Here is an 18,470-nt window from a genome sequence, read left to right on the forward strand (position 1 = left end):
CCTATGTTGATTGGAACACATACTGAAAAGGCCTCAGGACAGGAGTGTCAACAGCTTTACTGAAACAATAATAGTGTTATTTAAGTCCTCAGTGTTGGGTAGATATCATTCTAAGGAGTTTGAATGAACACATGATTCAGATGGACGAACAGGTAAGCATTTCATCTGAAACAGCGAACAGAAAGCACAGAGTCATATGGTAAACGTAACAAAGAGAACACTGCGCATGTGTTCTACTCTCAGTGAACCAAGTGTCCCTGCAGATTCTGTATTACAGGAAGGAAACTGTTTGACTTGACAGAAGCAGTGGGACACCATTCAGAGGACGTACTCATGGGAAAGTATCCACTGAGGTTAGGATGATGGCAGCACATGCAGCAGAGGATGATGGGGGAGGACGGCTGCCTGTCAGCAGTTTAAAAATATTTTTACATAATTTTATATAACTCCATGTAAAAGAATGCATATATTTGGTAGTCAAAACTTTGTAGAATGAGGTTAGTTTATAAAGACAATTGCTTAAAAAGTACTTTTGAACAAAAAGTAGCAATTAAATGTTACACCAGTCAAAATAGTACTTTATAGCTTCAACTTTAAAGGTTAAAAGTACAGTTCTCAAAACACTAGAGGGCTGGAGAGTTACAGTCCATGGGCCAATTCTGGCCAGCTGCCCACTACGAAATAAAGTTTTTTACAGGACATAGCCACATTCACTCTTTTACAAGTTTTCCACAGTTGTTCCCATGCTACAATCACTGGGCTGAATGAATTTGTTCCTGAGAATGAGATTCTCACAAAGTTTAGAGTATTATATGGCCTATTATATCAGCTTTATGATCTCTGAATTAAAACTATAGTTATACTTAATAGCCAAAGGAGGTAGTTTAAAAATTACTGTTTCTTTCCTATATTCTCAACACTGGCTACAAGACTTCCAGTTTGAGGACAGCCCCCACCAAGCACATTATCTACCATACCATAATCTGCCATACCTACTGCACATCTGAAGGCAGCAAATTGTTTTCACTGGAGATTATAGGGCTTCTTATGCTTGAGACATAGGATGTGGGCATCATAGTACTAGCTCAGTGAAGACGTAAATTCAAAATTAAAATATACATATCCTTAAATTTGGACTAGAGTCATAAAAAAAAGAGCTGCATTTTTAAGAAGCGTGGTGACTATGTGAGCAGCATCTTACTGGTAAAGAAAACAAATAAATCAGACTGCTATAAAAGAAAACAAAATAGGGAAAAATTCATGTCTACCAAATACTGCCCTAAAACTCTCTCTCCAGAACAGCTCTTCATCTGCTTCCTGACCTCACGTTATTCCAGATCTCTTCACACTCCACCAATGGCAACCTTCCAGATTGTAATGCTGCTTTAACATGTCCAGGACATCTCTGCTCCAGGACCAAGACTTGTGTCAATGTTTGGGTGAATTGGCTTTTCTCCTACCTACACTCTAGGCATGTGACCACATCACTAACCAACTCAGCATCACTATGCACACAACTCCAAAGCCCTAAGTTTGCTTTGCTTACTGTGTCTGCCAAATACCACCTTAGTTAAACTAATTCAAGATGTTCTTCCCAAAGCTCTTCCCAAAGGAACAGTCCCACTGTTCCTCTCTTCATATAATTGGTATCTATCTCAAACAAAGCTTATGATTTATCCAACTATTTCTTTCCTTCATAGTTATCAGAGATCCAAGTCTTCTCACCACTTCATGCTAGCTTCCCCATGTTCTCCTCATGGAAACTGACAAAGTTGTCTCAACCACTTCAGATGATTCTTTCCCTACTCATTCTAGGAATAATTAAGTTCACCTCTCTGGCCATCTTGCTGTTCTTACATTGAGACTAGCCTGTTCTACTTAAAGTCTTTCCTCTGCCTCCCCTGTGATTGTCTCTTTCTATCTATCTAGTTTTGATTTTTCAAGACAGTGTTTCTCTGTGTACTGGAACCCACTCTGTAGACAGGCTGGGGTCGAACTCACAGAGATCCGCCTGCCTCTGCCTCCCAAGTGCTAAGATCAAAGGCATGTGCCACTACTGTCTGGCACCTTCAGGTCTCTTAAGCCCTCTAACACAATGGTTCTCCTAAGGCTGCAACCCTTTAATACAGTTCTTCGTGTTGTATGACTCCCCACCATAAATTATTTCTGCTGCTACTCCATAACTAATTTTGCTACTGTTATGAATTATAATGTAAATATCTGATATGCAGAATATATTATATATGACATCCCACAAAGGGTGGGATGTTCTAAAGGAAGCCAACACTAATTCACTCTATATTTATCTACAATATTTCTTCTTTGCAATCGTTTTCCTGTTTGCTTATTTATTACCTAGTTGTGTATATGTAGACTTCATGACGACAGACTTATATCTTAGCTGCAATATCTCATATATCTGCACAGTATTTGAAGATGGTATGCAAATTAACAACATACATAAATATCTGCTGTGGGATAATGCTCTTTCACCCTGGAATGATTTGTCACTTGTAATGGTTTAATAAAATGCTGACTGGCCAGGAGCCAGACAGGAAGTATAGACAGGATGACAAGACTAGGAGAATTCTGGGAAGAGGAAAGACTCAGCCTGCAGATGATAGCCAGTCGCCGAGGAAACAAGGCATTTAGAAAATGAGGTAATGCCACAGCCATGTGGCAATACATAGACTAATAGCAATGGGTTCATTTAAGATATAAGAGTTAGCTTGGACTATGCCTAAGCCTTTGGTCAAACAGTGTTGTAATTAATATGGATGTTCGTGTGATTTTTTGGGTTTGGTAAGCTGGGAAACCAAAGATCAGTCTACATTTACAAAATAATTCTCAAACATTTGGCAAGAATTTCCACTGAAAGCCTGAGAAAGCTTAAAAAAAAAGGATTATGGACAGACATAAAAACAGAGTCAAGCATTGCTTCTTGCTAGCAGCATTGTCAGAGGTGGGCTCTGGCAGCAAGCAGAGGCACAGATCTTTTAACAAAGGCTTCCTGACTCATCATTAACAGAAAAAATCTGAACAGTTCCTTTAAGAGGCCCTGCCACCAAACCTTTAAATGGTGTTTATAAGCAGTCAGGGGCATGCTTCTTGGTCGTGGCATTGACCTGGAAACTCCACAGAGTTGTGGGGAAAAAAATCCTGCCAGTACCTCCACCATGAAACTAGACTCTCAAAAAGTTGAGAAATAGGGTGGAGTTGGCCGCCAAAGTTGCACCTTTAATACTAGCCATATCACTTAGCAAATTAAAAACTCACGTGGTTAAAAAAAAGATAGAGATATACAATAAAGACATATTCAGATTTAAAAAAAACCTCTAAATGGTTTACAATGTGTTTAAAAATATACAATGACTTCGGAGAGAAAAGAAAAAGGGTAGAGAAAGTCCTTAAAATAAAAAAGAAAAGGTTGGATATGGTGGCATACACCTTTAATTCCAGCACTTGGGAGGCAGAGGCAGGTAAATCTGAGTTTCACGGCAGCCTGGTCTACAGAGTGAGATCCAGGACAACCAAAGAACACAGAAAAACTCTGTCTCAGAAAAGTAAAAATTAAAAATAAAAGAAATAGTTTTTTTAAGCCATGTAAACGTGGAAAATATACAAAGAGTCTGAATACTGTTAGTTATTGTGTTATCATTGAATTGTTTGACTGCTGAGGAAGGAGCAACAGCTGCTAAAAGACATTTGATTATAAAAGCTTCTGGATTAATTCAACCTATATATTTTAAAATGCCTAAACTCAAAATTTAAATCAAAAGATATGTTACATTGGAGAAGAGGTTTTGATGTTGTTTCCATAGGAAATGAGAGGCTGTGGATTTATTCTGGGTTAAGAAAAAACAGGTTTGATTAAGGAAGACCCTATGAAAAATATCTGATAGACGTAGATGACTCAGATGATCCAATGCTTCTGAGCACTTTTGCTTTGCTGCAGTTTCCTGTGAGTTCTACATCCAGAACAGCCTCAAGACTACTAGCTGAGATGATCCAGCCTCAAAGAACACTCCAGTCAGGACTTGACCATAATCCTAAATTTTCTTTGGGTCCCCATAAGATTATCAGTGCCCCCAATCAGCAATAAGTAGCCTTAAAAAAAAAAAAACTATGCCCATATCCCCAAAACTGGATTATGGATGTTTGTCTTTTATGGATACTAGTCAGGGAAAAAAAAAGCTAAACAACGGAGATTAGATGCACAGTTCTTGTTTTGAAAAGAAAAAAGGGGGAAGTGTTGTGGAATAATGCTTTGTACCCTGTAAAGGTTTGTCACTTGTATTGGCTTAATAAAACACTGATTGGTCAGGAGTCAGGCAGGAAGTATATGCATGGCAGTGACCAAACTAGGAGAATTCTGGGAAAAGGAAGGACTTAATCTGCAGATGCCTATTGGGAATAATGAGTCCTGGCCTTCAGCTGCTCTTCCCTACTAGAGCCTTCTAATTGAAGTGACTAAAAGCTGTGCTTTGCCTAGAGGAACTGAGAATGGGATTTTCACCTGTTGGCCATTGATAGCAGGGTATTTAAGCCTCCAAGGTGCTGTTAAAGGGGTCTTTTGGTACCAGTGATTGAAGGTCTGTGTGTTGGTCTGTCTCTGCTAAGTAGGATCAACCTCCAGCCCCTTTCCCGAAGCTCGCGAACTGGGGTCTAGTGCATAGAATGCAGACCCGGGCCGTGGTGCACAGTAGATTCCAGCAAGCCACTGAAGAAGCAAGATGTATAGAAAATGAGGTAATGTCACAGTCTGTGTGTCAAAATATAGACTAATAGAAATGGGTTAAGATAAAAAGTTAGCTAGGAATATTCCGGAGCCATTGGCCAAACAGTGTTGTAATTAATACAGATTTTTGTGTGATTATTTGGGTCTGGCCATCCAGGAAACAAAAGTGCAATCTTGGTTTACAAGTATCAAATTTACAAATAAAAAAATAAATCCACAAAAACTAGAAGAAAAGAAAATTGAGCAAGTTCAACAGGAAAGCAATTTCCATTAAAACGAGAAAAAACTATGTAAAAAAATGATGAATGAGGATTAACCTTTCAAGCCCCTCAACGGAAAATGGCAATATGGTGGACTTTACAGACAGACACATTTGTTGTTTGCCTCTCCAGCCCCTTCTAACTCCATGGCTCTTTTGTTTGACTCCTTCTGGCCTACCTAGAGGTACCTCAGGGTCACTGTGATTTCGGCCCTCTGTTCAATCCTCCCTTCTTGTTGTCCTAGATCCCTGTCTGAATCTGGTCACCTGGAATTGCTGAGTTCACCCAACCATCTCCAGAGCACTGTAGCTGGAGCAGTCACTACACTGGATCCTGGACATCCTTCAGCAAACTGGCCTGCAGGCATCCTAAGATCAGTTCTGCTCCTGTTTGCTTTTCTGGTTGTTTACACAACACAGACGCATACCTGTGATACAGATATGAACAACTTACATTGGTATGGATCTTGGTTTATTGATATAAATTTAAGGTCAATCTTGTTATATTTATATTTCTGCTCTTGATTGAGGTGTTGTGATTGTGTAGTTAATTTAAAAATGTAATGTATAATTAAGAAATATAGGTTAATAGATAATCCTCTATAATAGTCAAGTCTGTAGTCCTGTTAGATTTTCTAGATGTACAGAGAAGTATTTCAGATGGATAAGTATTCTTCAGATCTTTCAAAGGCATTCAGAATATGGCATTTAAATGTTTTAAAAATTTAGGACTTTTCATGACAGTGAGACATGGCAGCACAATGCTACTTCGAGAGGAAAATGGGCATCGAAGAGCCTCCTTATGGAGTTGGTTAGCCATTTGGTCAAGAAACTGTTCTTGCCTGAACTGTTGCATAAACTGGAAATGATGAACTCGCAGAGAGATGACTGCTGAACTTGGCTAATGGTGAGATGATCCTTCAGGATTCCTGCTTCAGGAAAGAGTCTGCAAGACATTCTGCAGGGTACAGAAGAAAGTTACTGAACTGTCCTTGAAATCTCCTGCTTCGTGAAAAAGTTTGTGGAATACTATGGGCCCCAGTGACACAATGACACAAAAGTTCGGGTGATTGTCCAGGCAGCGAGATGTCTCCGTCAATTCTGAGTTTTGGAAGTTGTTTATAATGCACTTCCAGTTTACATAGGTAATATTACATCCTTCTGAAGTCTTTGATGGAGTTAAAGAATTTATAGTTACTTTTCCTTAGTTATGATAAAAGATAAAGTAGATATAAAAATTGTAACTGTAATTCTTGCTTGATAGTTGTTTTGTTATATGTAATTTTACTATGTTAAAGTTAAAGCCTTCCTTTTTGTTTAAACAGAAAAGGGGAAATGATGTAGGAGATTCCTTCTGTTTGTGTGTTGCTTTCATTGGTTAATGAATAAAGAAACTGCCTTGGTCTAGTTGATAGGCAGAACTTAGGTAGGCATAGAAAGCAGAACTGAATGTTGGGAGGAAAGGGCAGAGAGAGAGAAGCCATGGATCCTCTGCTGGAGATGGATGCCAGTTAGAATCTTGCCTGTAAGCCCCAGGCATGTGGCCATACACAGATTAATGGAGACGGGTTAAACTAATATGTAAGAGTTAGCCAAAAAGAAGTTAGAGCTAATGGTCAAATAGTGTTTTAATTAATTCAATTTCTGTGTGGTTATTTTGGGTGTAAGCTAGCTGGGCGGCTGGGTCAAACAAGGGGCCCCTCTCCTTACAACATATCTCTTACCGAGAGGCTCCTAAGAAATTTCACTAGAATGAATAAGAAGCTTTTAAGTCTGAAGTTTAGTACCTGAGGCCAAATGACATCATTACGCAACTAATAATAGAACAAACTACATATGGAGCAAATTCAGCTTTAAAAGTCTCAATGGGGAGATGGCTCAATGGGTAAAGTATTTGCCATGCAAGCCTAAGAACCTAAGATCTCGCTTCAGCATCCACAGAAAAAGTGTAGGTTCAGTGGCCCTCTGCCTGTGATACCAGCACTGGAGAGGTAGAGAAGGGATTCTTCTGACTTGTTGGCTAGCCAGTCCAGAAGAATCAGTGAGCTCCAAGTTCAGTGAGAGCTGGAGAGTGTCAGAGGATGACACATACACACACATGTGAATACACACATTTCAATGGACTACTTGAAATTTTCTAATTCCATGTCATCTCAGAGAAAGTGATTTTTCTGTGAAAGAACTCAATGTAGTAAAACAAAGCGAAAAGGCAAGAAAAATGTTTCCTCTAACAAAAGTTCAAGAGAAGCTCATAATGCCTTGTTTGGAAATGTCTCAGACCACACAAGTAGTTGCAATGTGAACTGTTTACAGCTCCTCTGCCAGAGAAAGTTATGAATCAAAGAGGGTAACAATAAAACATTGCTTTCCATCTTAAGTTAGTTGTTTCTATTAAACAGGAGTAAGTAGGGACAGCTAGCATTTACTTAATAGCTGGGACCACATACAAATCTTTTGCCAGGGCTGGTAGTCAAGCAGGTATGGGTCTGACTATGTGGGGAATAAGGCCTTGTTACAGGAAACACAGGCTAGGAAAACAGAACCTGCTTCCTACTATCCTGCTTGTTCTTTTGTGGGTGTAGATGAGTAAGAGGCAGGAAAATGATACAAAAGGAAACTGCAGGGACTCCCTGGTAAGAGGGTTACAAAGTATGGCCATGATACTCTGAGACTTAAAAAGAAAAATCAAAAAAGATCATTTGAGAAAATAGCCGCATGAGGAACTGGATGTGATGTGAAAGCTGCTCTAGTAGCAGCAGTGACATGTGGGGTTGAGGATTAAAGACGAACAGCAGGAGAAAAAAACACATTGGCCATGTACGTTTCAGTAGTGGCCATGGTCAGAATTGGAGAGTCCTGGGTTTACATATATGTGAGTAAATGCTATTCTGTAGCATTCTGTCTGTGTGCCTACAGCTTAACAAGGGGCTCTGGAGAGACTATGGCTTATCAGAAGGCAGTACCAGTTGAGCATGGGTTACTCACTGTGTGCTGCTTTCTGAGCCTACACTGAAATTCTTACAGCCCAGATAAAAGCTTACAACCACAAATAATTTTGTATGATATTTGTCTTATCTTGTTGCAATTACAGTATTGTTTAAAACATTTGTAATTACAGATATTTATAATTTGTAATTACATATAATAACACATGAATGTGTCTCCAACATCATATATTAAACAAGCAGTTAAAAATTCCAACCAGAAAAAGAGGTCCCATCTGCTTTGCCTTTCTATACTGCATCTCCCCAATACTAAAATGACTATTATAAATTCTAAAATTTCATTGAATCCCACTTTTCTAAAAGTCCCTCAGAGATTACAGATAAAGTTCAAATACTTGAGTTTAGTTAACTGAAGTCAACAAGGAAAATATGTGGTCATGCTTTAAGGCCATAATTTAACACTGCCATTCCTAAGCACGTAATAATGAAATTTAAATGTAGAAAGTTAAAAAGAATTGGCTGTGTAGCCCTGACTCTAAACAGCAGAAGCTAAGGAAATATAAAGCTACAAACACGTTAGAATCTGTACAGGAATTAGCCAAGATGGGTAGCAGGACATCACGGCTCAAAGTGTCAGGCTTTAGCAAGGGCTGAAGCAGATCGTCCAATGCACAAAGGAAGAATAGTTATGAATGCTTTGATCTATCTATCTATCTATCTATCTATCTATCTATCTATCTATCTATCTATCTATCTATCTATCTATCTATCTATGGGACAGGAGTCCAGTGATATGACCAGGCAATTCTGGATCTCCTGGTTTCAAGTGATCCTTCTGACTCAACCTCCAGAGTAGTTAAGAAAATACACATACACTGTTGCTTTAATATAAACCTAAGTGTTTTAAAGACACACTACCATTACCACCACCACTACAAAGCAAATAAACACGTGCACCCACACAGCAACAAAAACACAAAATTAAGTACCCTTAGACAAAGCATCAGGAAAGAGTCTGTTCCAAATGCTTATTCTTAAGGTGGAGGCACACAGTAGAAAGTGGGTATGGGCCAGACTCTCCTACAGGCTATGTAGGTACACACTTAAAATCTACAGAACTGACAATATAGATGGAGTGAGATAGAGGAAGGAATTAGCTGGATATAGACTCCTAATTCTTTTCCTTTTCCTTTTGGTGATGACGATCTAAACCAGGGCCTTATTCTTGCCAGGTAAGTGATCTCCCACAGAGTAAGTAATATTCCCAGCACACAAGTTTCAAAAAGTGACATCAATGTTAAGAACAATAATTAGTAAGCTCTGTAATTAAGAACTGATCTAGAAGAAATAAAACTTCTGAAAATGACTTTAAACTTTAAACTTGCTCTGTAGACCAGGCTGACCTCAAACTCACAGAAATCTGCCTGTCTTTGCCTTCCAGCTACAATTAAGGAATGTGCCACCATAGCTGACTAGAAACAATTTTTTAAAACAGGCCGAAATGAAGAGGAGAAAAACAGATTTCTTAAAGAATCAAAAGCAATTATTAGGAACAAAAACATAAATCAGCAAAGCTCAAGTTATTAGAACTGAAGAATGAGACGTGACTACAAAATACATCTTGCTCAGCAAGAAAAGATGTCAAAGACTCCTGTGTTCTTCTGAACCACAGCTTCCAGCAAAAGCATCCATCAGCAAAAGCTGGCCAATGCCTACAAGTCTGCTGAAGAGGAAACAAAGGGAGGAAGAGTCCTCAAGGGGGAAAGAGATGGGCTATGCAAACTGAGTTTGGTCTTTGAGAAAGGTGGTAGAAATTTACCAGTGCAGAAATGTGCTGTGAAGAAGATAGGCAAGTTAGAATTTGTACCTGGCTTCAAGTGTTTTCCTGGCATTTGAGAAATGGGCACATTTCCACATTCTAAATGGAATCACTTTGTTCTTTCAGGACTTCATGGTGCTCAGCCTGGTACAGTGGCATACTTATGACAGAATAAAGAATGGTCCTAGAAAATGAGCAATTGCCTAGAATTTCAAGTTTCAACATTTATGCATAAGAACCTTGCTTATTTTCAAGATTTATTACAATGAGTTGAGGTCTTAAAGCACAGGCAATGCGTGACTGTTCTTCATGACTGAGAAAATGACCTTTCCTGGGAGTTTACTAAGGTCAAATGAGAGTTTACCACCCTCTTTCCCTACTACAGGATACTCCTGACTATTTTTCAAGATTAATTACCCAGACAAGTGGCATGGCACTATGACTGGTATAAAACGCACATGGCACGCACACACACACACACACACAGAGACAGAGACAGAGACAGAGAGACAGACAGACTCACTCAACAGGGACAAACTGATGAAATTTATGACTTTCCATGAACAAGGACCCAGAACTTATATTACATAGTTCTTGCTCATGCAATAAACATTTATGGTGAAATTCTCAATGTCATCATATTATTGTTTTAGTCACCAAGGCACATCTGAAGGCAGAAAGAAGAGTCATGGTCCTCTACAGATATGTTCTAGTGTAAGAAAATGAACAATACAAAGCAAGAATTCAAGTAAATTTGGCAATAATGGACAGTATCTAGAAAAATAAGGCAAAAAAGTAGGGAATATGGTATTACACTTTGAAGTGAAAATCCACTACTATAAAAATTAAACATAATAATAGCAATGTGTGAAGCACAGAAGTAATAGCTGCAGCAGGGCCAGAGTCACTGTAAGCACTCACAGCTATAGGCTGGGCACTCGGCCACCTTTCTAAGAAGCACTCTACCACTTCAAGACTACTATTATATCTATTTTATACCTGTAGAAACTGAAGCTTATAATGAGGGATCTTGCCTCTGGTCACCAGTGATAGGTAGTAGAACCGGAATTAACATGAGAGAAAAATAATAAAAAATAAACAGCAGAATCACTGCCAATTTATACACTCTGGCAACTATCATTTTCTACTGAAGCATACTTCCTACAATGAGCTAGACACAGTTAGCTGGTGGCCTAGGTTTTCTGTGGGATCGGATATAAGCAGCATGGAAGAGAAAAGATAATCCAGGTGCAGAACACACAAGCAACAAAAGAAGGATGTTCTGAAGCAGAGCCTTACTTGAGAAAAACAATGCTGACAGTACCAGCCAGAAGGACAGCCCAGGAAGCTCAAAAGAGACTAAGGGGGACTTCACAAAATGAGTCAAGAGAGGCATAAGCTGTGAATTTTCTTACATTCCTAAGAATAAAAAAATAATAAAAATGTTTTGGGATGTTTACTCATATGACAGACTTGCATACTGTAACGCTGAGAGATATGGGAGCTTAGGAAATTCTACCAGTTACAATATGGTGATTAAGACAGAGTTTTTCAAGAAGCATTTTGTAACTAAAGAGGAAGAAGAAGTAAATGGAGCTGGACAGGCAGAACCCTGGCGCTACAGACCTGTGAGGTGGTGGTGGGAAGCACAGCAAAGGCAGTGTGTAAAAAAGCTATGCAAGCTCCTACACAGAGTGGACAGGCTGCTAGCTCAGTGGTCAGACTAGAGAGAAAAAGAAAGAGGACCAAGGACTGCTCCGGGGGAAGAGGGTCAAAGTTCCCCAAAGAAGAAAAGCCTTTTTTTTTTTTTTTTTAAAAAAAGACTTTTACCTTCACTCCAGAGGGAAGCTTTGTCTTTAAATCAGAGAGGAAGGAAACTCACGGTGAGCATGGAAGAACCAGGAGACTGTTTAGTATTCAAGTAACCAAAAATACCCAGGGTGCCCAGATACCAAGTGTGGTATCACTTCTCCCAGGACTTTTCACACAAAGCTGGGAAGGAAGAATGGGAGACAGACAGCAAAACATAGGTTTCCATGGATTAAAAGGGGGCTAGACAGGTGCAGTGGGTAATAGCTACTCACCAAGCTTGGGGAGGTCCCTCCTTGTCTGTCAGAGTCCAAAATGATGAGACCTTTATTACACAGTCAGCTACTTCAGCTCTCCAGTAACTAGAAGCACTTATTTCAGCAGGAAATTAAATGACTTTCCAGATATTTGAAGGTCACAACATTGAGACCTTCTTTTGATGTTTATATTTCTAAAATTCTTCCTACTATCTAAAGAGCAGAAATAGCATAACACATGACTCCTAGTGTGACAAGGCTATGGCTGTAAACATCAATAACTAACAATGAGACTGCAGAAAGATTTATGAGCTCTCTCTCATACCGAGGGCATGCAAAGCTCTGTGCTGAACCATGACACAGAACATACAGACCTAGTGGCTCCCTGTGTACGTCTGCCTGGCAAGGGTAAGTGCCCTGAAGCTGAGATCTGTCCTCAGAGCCACAGCATGCTTGGCTCAGGTCTCATCATATCCCTACAGCCTCACAAGCAGGGAAAAATTTTAAAAGTACAGAAAACTTATTGAATAAGTAAAAGATAAAGAAGGCCATTTGTGATAAAGAGAACACTAAAAGAAACATAGAGAACAATTATGTTTGAGAGGGAAAAACTCTGAGTAAAAACAATCCATGGAAGTACCATACCTTCCAGTGAAGAATTGTGACCATAAATGTCCCAAAATCCACACTCTTGTGGCTATTAAAACATAAGTAGATATGTTTAGGATGATTTAGGCAGATCAAAGAAACAAAATAGTAAACATAAATCCCAAACATGCCTGTATATTTAAGGTTAATTCTTCCAAATACATGCAAAACCAATCAGCAAAATCAAAAATTTAAAAATCCAATGTACTGAGTTAGTTATTTCCTTCTCAGTTTTAAGATAAAAATATAACAAGATAGCAGTTCAAAATGTTGTACATATTGCATATGGTTTCCTATATTCTGTTCAATAGTAAGCCAAGCATGGTAGAAATATGCCAGAAATCAATGTCTACATAAGGACCAGTGAGATGGCTCAGCAAGTAAAGGTTCAAGCCACCAAACCTGAGGACATGAGTTCAATCTGTTGGACTCATAGATGAGACAGTCAACTGTCACAGGTTGTTCTCTGGCTTCTACACATAGTACCCAAACATGCACACAGAATAAACAAAAGTTTGATGGTGGTCCTGGGCATGGTGTCCAGTGCTAATTGAAGCTAATATAACCAGGTCACTTTGGTTAAAAAAAAATATGTAACGTTTCTGGATTAGAGCAGAGATGCAAGACTTGGAATCACTACACAGTTATGGCTCTGTAGTAGTGAGAAAAAGATGATTAGGTCCTGGTAACAGATCAGCCTTGCAGAGTGTTCTTCCCACAAGGCAGGAAGAAGGCCTGTGTGGCTACATAACTACTTGTGGTCCTACAACAGAAATACTCTGTGGTCATATATGATGTAGTTTATACTCTATCTAAGTGAAAAATGGAGCTGAAGATAGGGGCCTAGAGCTTAATTACAAATAAACACCCTTGCATAGAGAATGAACAAAAGCCTTTTATTCAGGCACAGCACATGGCAGAGAGCATTACCTAGAAGGAGGAGCCAACTTATTAAATTGCTGCCATGAAGTTCATCGCACTAATGGCAGAAGGTTTGTTGGTTGATTAGTTTCTGCTTTTTGCTTTTTGTTTTGGAGGCAAGGTTCCATGCATAGCAGGCTGACCTTTAACTAGTTATGTAGCAAAGAAGAACCTTGAACTCCTCCTATCTCTATCTTCAAGTGAGTGCTAAGATTTGTCTTGTGCTATCATACTGGGTTTAGATTATGGCAGTTTATACAAGTTCCTCATAAACATGGCATCCAGAAATGTCTGCCAAGTCTTTGTCCAGAAGCTAGTGGCACTTTATATTAACTATGAGGTAAAAGTTGAATTCTTCACACTAGAGGTTGACTTTGTCCCTTCTCTGTCCATTCAGCTGTTAAGTAACAAGGACTCCTATGAAAAGCTCAACAGGTTCCATAGTACTGGTGGATGATGGGTACACAGGAAAGTCAGCTAGCTTAATATTTAGAAAGCTGAAGAAAGGGACATCAGTTCCATTATGGTACACATACATACACACAACGAACAAACAAAGTAACAACAAGAAACTTTACACTTGAAATAGACCCTAGGGTCTGATATATGCTCTAACTGGAATCACATCAAAGTACCAATGTACGTTCTTGATCTGAAGAAACATTTTCTTCCATTTTCTCCACCCCCTTTATATTGAAAAATAGAATTTCCCCTTCACGTATTATGATTATGAAGATCCCTTCCAGTTCCTTGCCACATCCCCTCCCATGTAGCTCCATTCTTTTTCTGTCTCTCATAAGAAAGCAAACAGGCTTCAAATGGATGATAATAATTAAATATAATAAAATTATAAAACAATAACTATCACAATAGAGTTGGGCAAGAAACACAGACAGAAGGAAAAGAGCCCAAGAGAAGGTACAGGAATCAGAGATCCATTTGTTGGCACACTCAAGAATTCCATAAAAATACTATACTTGAATCTATAATACATACACAGAGGATCTGCTGCTGCTGTACTTCTTTCCTTTTGCATTCTAACATCAAATGCTTTGACAAGTATAATCTTGGGCTGATGAGATGTTTCGGCTCAGTTAAAAGTGTGTTCTGCTCTTTTATAATCCAATTTCAGTTTTGAACATCCAAACTGGGTGGCTTCCAACTACCCTAACTCAAGTCCAGGTGATCTGTCCCATTTTTGGCCTCTGCAGGCAACCTATACTCACGGGCATATTTCTCAATAATGGCACAGAAGGTGGAGGTTTATCGTCACAGACATTAAGAGACTATGGCAGACATTACTTCAGAACTACTTCTAATCATTTTTTTAAATCTCAAACATTACTGGAAACTATTTATACATGTTTTCAGAGTTTCATTAGAATTAATGCTAGAAGATTCCTTAAGCCTATGCTTTAGAGTTCAATCTTCTGTGATTCCTTCATTTTAAGATCAGTTTGACTTGCCATGCCAGAAAAGGCATTCCAACTATTCATACTTAGCCCCAGTGCTAAGAGCAATGTGATGAGAACACACATTGCTATGAACTTCTGCCCCAGTATGGTTTGAATGTCAAACATTTCATAGGCTTATATACTTCAACACCTGGCTCCTAATTGGTGGCATTGCTTCTGGAAATATGGACTCTTCAGGAGGTGGAGTCTTGCTGCAAGAAATGATTAACTGGGAGAGTGTGTGTTGCAGGCTCTACCACAACTCTGCTTCAAATCTGAGCGTTGTGTCCTTATCCGGAAGGGTGTGAGAAAGTCACCCTGCACTCCTGACACCATGAAACTGAGACCAAATACACTTCTCCTTTCTTGATTGTTTCTGTAAGCCACTGCATCAAAGCAATGAGAAATTAACTAACTCCTCCCATCTTCACCTCTCACCTCACACTGTTATTTAGCGGGAAGGATATAACAAATGATGGTTGTTTTTCATTGTCAACTTCACACAACTTACACCCACATAGGAGAAGGACCTGTGGGCAAGGCTGTGAGGGAATAATTTCATTATCTTAATTCAGATAGGAAGAACTGCACAATGTTAGGTGCTGCATTCCTTGAACTTGAATTTCTGAACTACAAAAAAAAGCAAAGCAAATACAGGCCTTGATACTTTAATCCATTGCCCCTTCCTTTTGACTGTGACTGGCTGATTCAAGTCTCTGCTACTTCAACACAATGATGTACTGGAACCTGGAATTATGAGAAAGAAAGTATTTCTCCCTTAAGTTGATTTTTTGTAGGGTATTTCATCACAGTAGTAAGAAACACATCTAAGATTGAACCTGAAATCTTGGCTTAAATACATCTTTTTTAGTGCTCCAAGAAAGAGAAGGCAGCAACCTTTAACATGATCCATGACAGCAGGTGCTCTATTGCCATGACTGTGGGAAGCTTACAGAAAGAATGTCAGAGCTGGTTTTATCAGTATATGTACACTCAGGAATCTGAACAATTTCTATCTTCCTTTACACATAGAATCTAAAACAGAAACTTCCACTGTCTATTTTATTGTTATTTTTACACACACACACACACACACACACACACACACACAGAGAGAGAGAGAGAGAGAGAGAGAGAGAGAGAGAGAGAGAGAGAGAGAGAGAGATTGCCATAATCTTAACTATGCAGATCTACATACTCATAGCTTTCCAACTTTTCAATTAAAACAAATACAGGTACAATCATGATATCTAAATATGGAGGATTACACTCTTAGGTGATCTAATCTTCATTTCTTAATACAATTAAGGTTTTTTTTAGCTTACCAAAAGGGAAATGACACACTAAATTCATAACTTGTAAGCTTATCATTTATACAGTGTCAGAAGTAAGCAACAAGTAACTTTTTAGTAAAGAAGTATATAACAGAAAAACCTAGAGGTACTATGAATGGTCTGTGAACATAAAGACATGAATAAGGCAAAAAATCTTGACATTAAGAAACATATAGTATATATGGGACATATATGTGCAAAGAAAAATATCAAAACCTATTTAAGGTGCAAGAAGAACTAGAGATGAAAGTTAAGAGGCCAGTAAGTGTGTCACAGGGATTTCAGAACCCCACACAGGACTGTGCTGAAGTTGAGTTCTAATAATGGACAACCTATCTTAGCCAGGCAGGGAAACAGCACAAAAAAGAGCCATACTCAGAGACACAGACAGCTGGTTACAGGAAGAAACATTGGCTGCATGTATTTGTCCTACCTACTTTAAAGATCAACTGAAATCGCTACAGTCACACAAAAGTTAGGAAATTTTTAGTAGCAACTCTGAGAAGAAAGCAAAGAAGGGCATATTCCAAGAAAGAAAACTAAGGACATTCAGTAGGATAGAAAGCCTGATTTGGCAAAAGTAACTAGTGCCAAGCTGGTTATCATATTACATAGACACACGCTGAAGAATTCCACCAAAAGCCCCTAGAACAGTGGTTCTCAACCTGTGGGTCTTGACCTCTTTGGTAGACTAATGCCCCCTTTGCAGGGTAGTGTTAATTCCAGCACTCAGGAAGCAGAGACAAGTGGATCTCTGTAAGTTCAAGGCTAGCCTATTCTATAAGAACTAGTTCCAGGACAGGCTCCAAAGCTACAAAGAAACCCTGTCTCGAAAACAAAATACAAAATCAACAACAACAACAAAAACCCAAAAAGTTCATTAATTAGGAAAAATATATTTATAAAATGAAATATAATGTAATGCTTAAAAATGTGGACTACATGAGCTGGAGAGATGGATCAGTGGTTAAGAGTTGGGCTCCCAGTTACCAAAGGGTAGGGAAGTCAGGCTGTTCATAAGTCATGAACAAAAAGCTCAAGAGAACACCAAGAAGAAAGAATAGAGAAGCTCTTTGGGGCACTGGAAGCCAGGCCAGAATAGCTACACCATGTTGTTTCTAACACAGAAAAGGAAGAGGTGACAAGGAGCCAGACAAACCCAATGAAGTTCTGCAAAGCTAGGGCCTGATTCTCTATGCAAAAAGGGGAAGGAAAAACATGTGCAGTTCTGTGGGTTGTATGCCCTCTCTATTTAGACAATATCAAACCTCGGTCTAAGAAACAATGAAAGATGTATAGCATACAGCCCTGCGGTCCTCACTCATGAAAAGCTTATAAAGAGCATAATGAAGTACATCCGGAAAGCAACAGTCCTCAGTTAGGAAATCAGTTTAAACTACAGGACCAAAGGACTGGGGATATAGTTCATTTGGAATAATGTCTGTGCACCATGCACAAAGAATTAGGTTCCAAGTCTATCATTATATAAAATTGGCAAAATAGTACACACTTCTAATCCCAACACTCTGAAAGTAGATGCAAAAGGACCTGAAATTCAGAGTCAGCCTGAGAAACATAGAAAGAGGTCAAGACCATTCTGAGCTACTGAGAATTTGTCTCAAATATAAAGGACAAACTATCAAGAGTGGAAAAACAGCTGTGCTTTATGCTTAAATACCAAAAGTTTAAGTGTTAAAATGTACATTAATATTTTACTTGTAAATACTTAAATCTGCTATAAAATCCCTGCCATATTTCATTTTTTATATAACCCTTATTTACACAGGATACATAGTATTTGCTTCATTTGCTAAAGTGATCTTCAAAAGAGAATAATAAACGAAAGAAAAGTAAATTAAAAAGTATACCTAGCCATATTAGTAATACCAGAAGTATAAAGTCAGGAAACGAATCTTGAAAGCCATGCTTTCTGTCTAGACTCACTCCTTATCCTCCAACAGGTACATGTGGCCACCTCACAAGGCTCTTGCAGGGCTTCTAATAAGTCAAAGGTTAGTGTTCCTCTCTGCCCTCACACTGGGTGCAGGGATAAACAAAAAGACAGAGAGACCCATCTCTTCTCAGGGCAATTGGATAGGTCTCAAGCACTGTTAAGTCACCTGCAATAGTCCATTTACTAATATGTTTTTGCAGTCATTACCCAGAGTTAATTTCATTTTAATCAACCACAAAGAAATCTTGCATTCATTAGGCTATTCCTCCTAAACTCTGCTCCCATCTTTCCTCCAGTCTTAACCACTTATCTACTTTATACCTCTACTACAT

General features: G+C 38.8%; 1 protein-coding gene across 1 annotated transcript in view; it reads right to left on the bottom strand.

The window, feature by feature from the left end:
- Gmds (GDP-mannose 4,6-dehydratase) overlaps window positions 1-18,470 on the bottom strand; it is a 528,555-nt gene that overhangs the window by 296,105 nt on the left and 213,980 nt on the right. The gene's annotated exons all lie outside the window — the stretch shown is intronic.

Source organism: Myodes glareolus, chromosome 14 (assembly GCF_982192425.1).
Source record: "Myodes glareolus chromosome 14, mMyoGla1.1, whole genome shotgun sequence".
NCBI lineage: Eukaryota > Metazoa > Chordata > Mammalia > Rodentia > Cricetidae > Myodes > Myodes glareolus.